Source organism: Alosa pseudoharengus, unplaced genomic scaffold (assembly GCF_046254945.1).
Source record: "Alosa pseudoharengus isolate Yale_2024_CS ecotype anadromous, Long Island Sound unplaced genomic scaffold, YU_APseudo_1.1 YU_APseudo_1.1_scf_9, whole genome shotgun sequence".
Lineage (NCBI taxonomy): Eukaryota > Metazoa > Chordata > Actinopteri > Clupeiformes > Clupeidae > Alosa > Alosa pseudoharengus.
In genome coordinates this window covers 4,962,386-4,970,820 of record NW_027468881.1, presented here as the reverse complement: position 1 = coordinate 4,970,820, position 8,435 = coordinate 4,962,386, and positions in this window count along the sequence as shown.

Genomic DNA, 8,435 nt, shown 5'->3' with positions numbered 1-8,435 from the left:
CCATTTTGCTTAGGCCTCACTTTTAATGACAGTAGGTTGTGAGCGTATGTTGACAAAAAATAACCATGCAATTAAAATAGTCAACTTAAAACTTTGCTATTATTAATGTATAGCACAAAACCATAACCAGTAGGCCTACCAGAACCTCGCATATTAGCGTCATGATTTGTGTACGTTTATCTATAGCTGACCGTTTTTGCGCTAAGTAGGCTATGCATGTTCTTTCATAGCACAACATGACCTGTCCCTCACCATATCGCAACCTCTTGTCAACCTTATACAATCTGTTGCTGAAGACAAAAGCGCCCTCTCCAGATTGTTGTTATCAGATGCGCAGACCTCCTGCATGAGCACACACAGTATTGCTGCTCATTGGAAAACTGAGTTGTCTGTAAAACTCAAAATTACCATGTTTTCATTAAATGCGGATGAGGCAACAAATGGAAATATGAACAGTATCTAGACTGTTCTGATTCATTACTTTGATGAGGAAATGTGAAGTCTTGCAAACTTCATTTTATAGATTTTACTTGGTGTTGAATTGCATATTAAGAAAAAAAATCTCCCCTTTAAATACTTTTGGCCTGAAGTAATTAAATAAGAGTTTAAGTTAAAGCCTTGCTACAATATTGCTGCAGTAGAAAAGAACAGCAATGGCTAATCAGCAATGGTCAGGGATGGTATTGAAATATTGTTTTGTTCATCAGGAAAACTCAATCTCAATCAAGAACACTCTCAATTCGCCTTATTCACATGGTGGCTAAAACGAGGCTACAGGGTACACAAACCATAGGATTGTTATGTTCTATGCCTTCACCTGCATTAATTATATAGTAACTTAAGAGTACCCTGTAGCCTCGTTTTGGTGTTTATTTGGTGCTTTACTTTGCTGTTTGCATCTTTTTGTACATTAAAAACCAATAGGTCGCGACCGCAAAAGGGGTGCTATCTCTATAGGTAGATATGAACAACTTATGACTTATGGCCTGAAAAAAGTTTTTTTTTTTCACTTTAATCCCTGAAATCAACTAGGTTCTATTCTGTGTAAATTTGTCCATGAAGCAGGACATTCAGTCACGTTACTACCACGACAAATCTTTGCGTTGCCACTGCACTGCTGTCATGTTCATCTTGGCATGTTCAAACACTTGTAAATAGTAATTATTTGAGGTTTAATCTTACCTTTAATATTATTTATTCTATCCGAATGGGTGCGATGTAGGTATTAAATTTCATCTGAAGTGGTATTAAAAAGGTCTTAAAAAGTCTTAAATTTAGGTCTGACAATTCTGGGGGTACCCTGCGCATGTATGAAATCACGTCCTCCGAATGCATTATAGTACAGCGGAACTAAGCCCTCAAATCAAGGGGAATTGTGCACTTTTTGAAAGAAACATGAAACTTCTACCATAGTTAGGTTATACCATAAGGTTTATTTTCAGATTTGGAGGGAAGTCAAATTTGACCTCTGAGGCCCGGGAGAGGTCAAATCCAAGATGGCCGCCAACAATATTCAAAAGTGCCTCACGTTGGAACCAAATACAGTAGAAAAACACTTAAGGTGTCATTTCCCACTAACATTTGGGTGCCCATTCTGTATCTGATAACTTTGAAACCACCAGAGTTCAAGAAAATGCATTTATGTAAAGGTCAAGGTAAACAAAACATCAAAATATTCATTTTTTATGTACCCTATGTACCCCAATTCATTTCTTTGTTGTCCCTGTATTATTCAGTTATTTCATGAGATGTGTGGCTAATTTCATTTCTTCACAGCACAGCATTATCCACAGATGACCCCCCTAGACCATTTTCACAGACCACCTGCCATACCACCGCTGGTTAAAAAAACCCTGCTTTAGAGAGTTGTTGCTACAGGCCACAGTACGCACAATGTAGAGAGCACTTCAATCGACATATTCTAACAGGTAAACTATGAACAAACAATATTATTACATAATTACATAATATTATTCATGTTGCAAATTAATTTAACCATAGCCAAGAAGGAGTTTTCCTTGGTAGTTAGCTTTTGAGGTAAACATCATGGACATTCATCAAAATAATTATCCTAGCTAAACTAGAAGACAGTCTGGAACATTTATGTGAGCTGAAGCTAGTTTAATGATTGAACAGAGTATATTGTAGATATGTCAGCTTGGTAATGTGAAATTTGTTATGGCTGAAATAGGTAATGTTAACAGAGTATTCCAGTTAAAAAGCCGGTCAACCGGGCTTGAACACATTTGTAGCTAGCATGTTAATATAAGGCTGTCTTTAATTACTACTACTTCTTACTGTTAAAGACTATCAATTGGGAGATTGTTAGGGCAGGTTTTGTGGTGGACTGATGCTCAATGTTTGTTCCATCAAGTACCATGTTGATAAAGGCCAAGAGAGATGGTGGCACAGCCCTCTGCTGGCAGTTTTCTTTGAATGACCCGTCAAAAGAGAAAGATGAACTAGACTGCATTTCCGGCGGGAACTGCGAAAGTGTGCTTGCCCTGGTCCGGTCACCAACATGAGCAGACAGTGACATACGCTATGCTGAACCTGGCTTGATCCAAGCATTCTAACAGTGCCTTTCAGTGTTGGAGCAGTGGCAATACCTCAAAAGCTCTATTCAATGAATGCGGTTCGTTGGATTTTACCTGTGGCCTGCCTTCGAATTTAGCTTCTATGACTAAAATCAAATCAATAAAATAAAACAACAGCAGTGATTGGCTGCAAAAATAAATAATGTCACGCGTCTTGCACCTCTCAAACTGGGCTATCAGGTAACCTAGAGAAAAATTTGAAATTATAAAATATGACTAAGGCATTCAAATGCTGCTTGTTTGTCAGGATAGTTTTTCACTGATTTATTTTAAAAATATGAGCTATGAGTGTGAATGTTATATATTCCATCCCCTAATTCTGTTTTACTGGTTTATTTGACAAATAATCTTTATGGATTTGCTCTATAAAGACCTTATGTCTGTTTGGGATTGTTTTGAGAGCCTATTGATGTATCTCAGAATAAAGGAATGTCCACAACATTAGTGATGGGGTTTTTTTTGTGTGTGAATGTATTTTACTTAACTCATTGAATGTAGCTGGATACTCATGAACGCATGTCTCTAATAGCCACAATAGGAGTAATTTTAGCAACACCGTATTTTGTGTGGCCCATAACGACCCAGTGGATCATGAAAATGTGCCAAAATTCACATTCCTTGCTTGTTGTTGGTACATTAATCCCATTCAGATTGCCACTTATCTGAGATGTAAGAGTTCAGTATAGGTTTAAGGTCTGGGGCAGGGATTTGACATTCTGTGACTTCTTCATTGAGGGCTTGCTTAGCAGCACTGTCCGCTTTCTCATTTCCCCTCAGACCAACATGGCCTGGGACCCAGCAAAAAACTACACTCAAGTTCTGGTTCTTTAGACGTTCTAGTTGATCAAGCTCAGCTTTGGTTGTACTTTTTGCGTGACATTAAAGCCTACTGGAAAGATTTTTAATTGCAATTTAATTGAATGCAATTTACTTTTACGATTAAATAAAATTAATTTATCCCTCTCACCCATAGTTTTCTATTTATTTACAAATGTACATAGGCCTACTGCAATTACATTTATACAGTTATTCTACTGATCTTTATACTATTCATCCTGCACATAGACTTATTCTTACTACTCTTATAATGTTGTTTCTGCACTACAATGACACTGTTTCCACACTGCACATAGCTGTATGTTATGTACATATCTGTTATATATTATTCTGTTTTATTATATTATGTTAATACACTGCATATATCTATATTATTATTTCTACATTATAATGTTACTGCTACATCTACATACATTATTCTACTTATTGTATGAGATAACTGCTAATACACTGCACATATTTATATTTAATTCATATTACTCTAAACCACCTTCTGTAAATCAACTGTATACTACTGTCTACATTGCACTAAATTTCTTGACCTGGCTCTGTATATTTCATCACCTTTCTATACTTTGCATCACATTGTATGCATACTGTAGCTACATGAATCACAGCTAAGATCCTTGGTTGCTATGAAGGCCAGTCGTTCTAAATGGATGGTTGCTATGGCCAAAGGCCAGTTATCTCTGCCGTTGTCAAGCGGTCATATCCTAACTTTATATTATTTTAAACATCTCTATTTTACTTAGCCTACTTCCATACAGTGACTCCTATTAAGAAGTGGCCACTTCATTCGCGCTTACCATGATTCACGCAGCAACATTATTAAATTAATCTGTCACCATGTATGGAGGACCGCAGGTGTCACTGAAAAAGTAATACAAGATTTCATTAATTTGCCATTGTAAATATGAAAATATGAAAACAACTTTTAAATTATGTATTAATCCATCAATAAATGCTTTTAATTCAAAGGGGGATTTACAAAACCAACATTAAACACCCAATAAAAAAATTAAATTGCAAAGTACATTAATGAATTTGTGAATAAATGATGGATTTTCATAATCTTTTTGAAAATTCAGTTTAATAAAATAGATAAGTAATTGGGTACTCCAATTTAATAATCTCGCATTTTAAATTATTTATTTTGGTTATCTGTTTTCCAGCTGCTTTTCCTTTTCCTTTTTCAAATTCGATTTGCAAAAGAACCATTGAAAAGAACGCTTCTTAAGAATGTTGATGGACGGCTGGTCATTTGGCAAATCCGTTTGGCAAAGAATGCCTTAAAAGAACGCTGATGAAACATTGTAACACACCTATTCTAGTTCTAGTGGGTAAACACGTTAACCCTCTCAAAGACAAACGGATGGACAAATGGACATCTCACGGATTTTGAGGGACCTCGCTGCTGAGATGGAACGGACCAGAGGGGCGAGTACTTCTTCTGCGGCCCACCCCGTTGATGGTAAGCCATGTTATGAAAAGTGCATCAGCTGTTAGCCATCGGTAACATAGACCAGCCCCCTCAGAACTTCACAGCTGTTAACCATACGATATTCATGGGTTTCATCAGGTCCCTTTCCACAGGTGTATAGGGCTTATTCGCAAACACTGCCGCGGCCATATTGTTGATATGACATTCCGTGACAATCGCCTGTAGCGCGTAGATTTGAGCTGAGCAGAGCACAGTAGCCTAACGGCTTCATCTCGTCAATATAAGTAAATAAACGTATGGACCCATATCTAATAGCATTAAGTAAAGATCCGTCATTATGGTCAACTGTAAATTACCCCGATATTTATTTATAGCCTAACTGTCTTGTTCATACATCGGCACACGTCGCAGCTGAAGGGGACAAGCGTTCAAGTCGCCTGAGTCAAGGTCGGCGAACTTATATTTGTTCCACCAACGACATCGTCTAACATTGCCATGATCGCAGAGAATAAAGTTGCATCTCATTGGACTGCAATTGTATCTTGCGTTTGCCTGTTGCTCACAACCTGCAGCCAAGGACTTTGCTAAAGTAGTTTAAAGTGGGTTAGTCAGTGATCGTTTTTGTCTGATAACTTCTACAGGAGATGCAACTACATGTCTGGAGGCAGAAAGGGCTAACATATTTCTCTGTAACATTTCCAAAATCCAAGTGAACAAAACACTATACAAATCAGAAGTATCTACTGATATCTTTCTCCGCTGAGTTTGTTCCTACTATTTGCCACTTGCCCTGCCACTAAGACAAGCTGAAAAGGGCGCATCATGAATAAATATATTAGCCTATAGGCTACTGTAAACGTTGGCTAACATTGCCTACCTAGCAATGCTATCTATGCAAATGCAATTATGTCCAAAGGTAATCTACGGTAGGCGACTACATCAGGCTATACTGCTGATGTCTCCGCATTGCATAGGGGCAGCTGTCTGCGCTGTCTAAAACGTATTTAACTTAAGCCCACAGAGGACAATAATATAGTATTAATAATACAAATATAATAATGGCGAATGGCGATGTGAGGAGTTGGCTGTAAGTTTAGCCTAGGCTATTTATCCTATGTATCCACAAGTCTCTCCTGCGCTGACTACTTATCAGTCTCATTCTCTTCTCGTTTTCTGACCATGTCAACATTGAGCAACGAAAATAAGGGAGATTTTCCGGGTTACTCACCCAAAATACAGGGAAATTTCAACATTCGTCTTTCTGTTGCTATCCCTCTGCTGAGAGCAAGAATTCGTAGGCCTACTACAAAACTGCTGCACTAATTAAACGAGGTGTGAAGCTAAGCTACTAGTTCTAATGAGATTGGCGTCAAATCGTGCTCTCTCCCACACTGTTCTGATCACTCAAGCAAAACGATGCTTTAAAAACATATTTTCGCTGGAAAGGCAGGGGGTACAGGACAACAGTAAAGAGACGGCCAAGTCCGATGGGGCTAATGTTATGAAAGTAATAAAATATGGGATATTTTACGGGAAAATATTAAAACAGGAAGACAGCTGGAAAAAAGTTGACAGGTAGGCAGTGGGTGACTCTAGGGCTATTTGCTGTTGTTAGAACGGCCTGCCCTGTAGCCTAGGCCTATTGCACAACATAGGCCTACCATCACGTTACATTTTGTACAAATAAATAAATAGCCTACAGCGATCATACCGGCGCTGTCGCGCTTGTCAATTGACAGCTGCATTAAATAGACCCACCTATGCATTTTCTATATCAACAAAATGGCCGCTGCGAACGTTATTACCTGGTTATTACGTAGATCGAATAAGCCTAATACAATCATGCACCTTGATTATGAATGCAGACTGCATGGTGCTTGATTAATACACCTGTGTAAAGGGACCTGATGAAACCCATGAATACCTTTGCTCTGAGTAGAACTAGCACTAGAAGCTACCTGTCCGCCTGGCTCAAGGAAAATGTTCACAAATCTGGTATCAAAATATCAAAGTATCAAATTGTCGATTGTAAGTAATTAAGTCATTATTATACAACGTATTATGTCGACTAAAGTGAACGTTAGCGTCACTTGATGTAATGTTAGCAGCTAGCCTAACGTTATCTCAGGGGTCTTCAACGCGTTAGCTCGCGAGCTAGAACTGACTTTAACAGTGTTGCCAGATGCCAGCAAGGTTTTCCAGCCCAAAACCTCATCAAAAACCGCGAGAATGCACAAAAAACCGCCCAAATTTGCTTTTGCTTGTTTCTCATTTGAACACATTGAAATCATTAACAAGCTTTAAAATTACCCATTTTTCGACTTAGCCTATCCAATTTCAGAAACAATATTCAATCAAATGAACACAAAAGTAGGCTACACGGACGTCAGACTATTCTTCTATAAGCTTATGTTACGGAAAATAATGCAATAGGCTAAACGTAGACTATCAATGAGTGTTTGTGTCAATAGACGCTTCAAACAAAAGCATTCAGTAGGCTATATGAACATACAAAATAGCCTAACGCACAACATTTCAATTATTTATAATAGCAACATGACACATGCATATTCATGTATAACATTAGATGAAAATCGCATTGATTATAGAACAGGGGTGTCGACTCTTTGCAGAGGCAGTGCGTTCATAACTGGTGGGCCAACTCTAGGCTACACAAAAAATATTTTCATAGGCCTACCCCAAATGTAGGCTAAAGGCTTGAGTTAAACTTGAGTCTGACACCTGTGATTTAGAACAATTAATTAATACCTAGGCGCTATCTATTCCCTGAGACAGGCAGTTAGGCCTAGAGTTTTCATGAAAATCGCGCTGAATAGGCTATTTAGGACAGTGTCAGTGCGCTCTTTGCAGAAGCAGTGCGTTCATGCATGGCAACTCTATACACGCAAAAAATATTTTCATACGCCAGATATAGGCTAAAGGCAAACTTGAGTTTGACACCTGCAATTTAGAACAATTAGTAGGCCTACCTGACAGGCAGTTAAACCTAGAGTTTTCATGAAAGTCGCGTTGAACGAACAGGGGTGTCAGTGCGCTCTTTGCAGAAGCAGAACGTTCATACATGGCGGGCCATCTCCACAAAAAACATAGGCCTATGGCCCTAGGCCCTTCGTGAAAATCGCTTTGAGCAATTGTTATTAGGCCTAAAAATAATAAAAAAGTTCTAGTAGGCTTTGTCAAACTTCCTCAACAACTGTCGGGCTGGACGGAACGTGGGCCGTAGTCCTATGTCAAGCCATTCGCGCAAGACCTGCGCACATCCATCAACCCTGAAAGAAGGGGTAAGTCCATCCTGTCTCGTAGGTAATCTTTCAGCAGTGTGCACACTCATGAAGAGATTGACTGTAATGAGAAAATGCTCTTTGCCCACTTTGGCATATTGACATTGTCAGCTAGCTAAGTTTGAAAACCCCGCGAGCTGTGTGTTTGAAGGGCGGTCTGCGCCGGAGTAGGGGAGAACTGGACTCAAACACTTTTTAATTAAACGTAATTTACAAAGACATCGTAAAACACTGAAAGCTAATATTTTGTCACAAGCA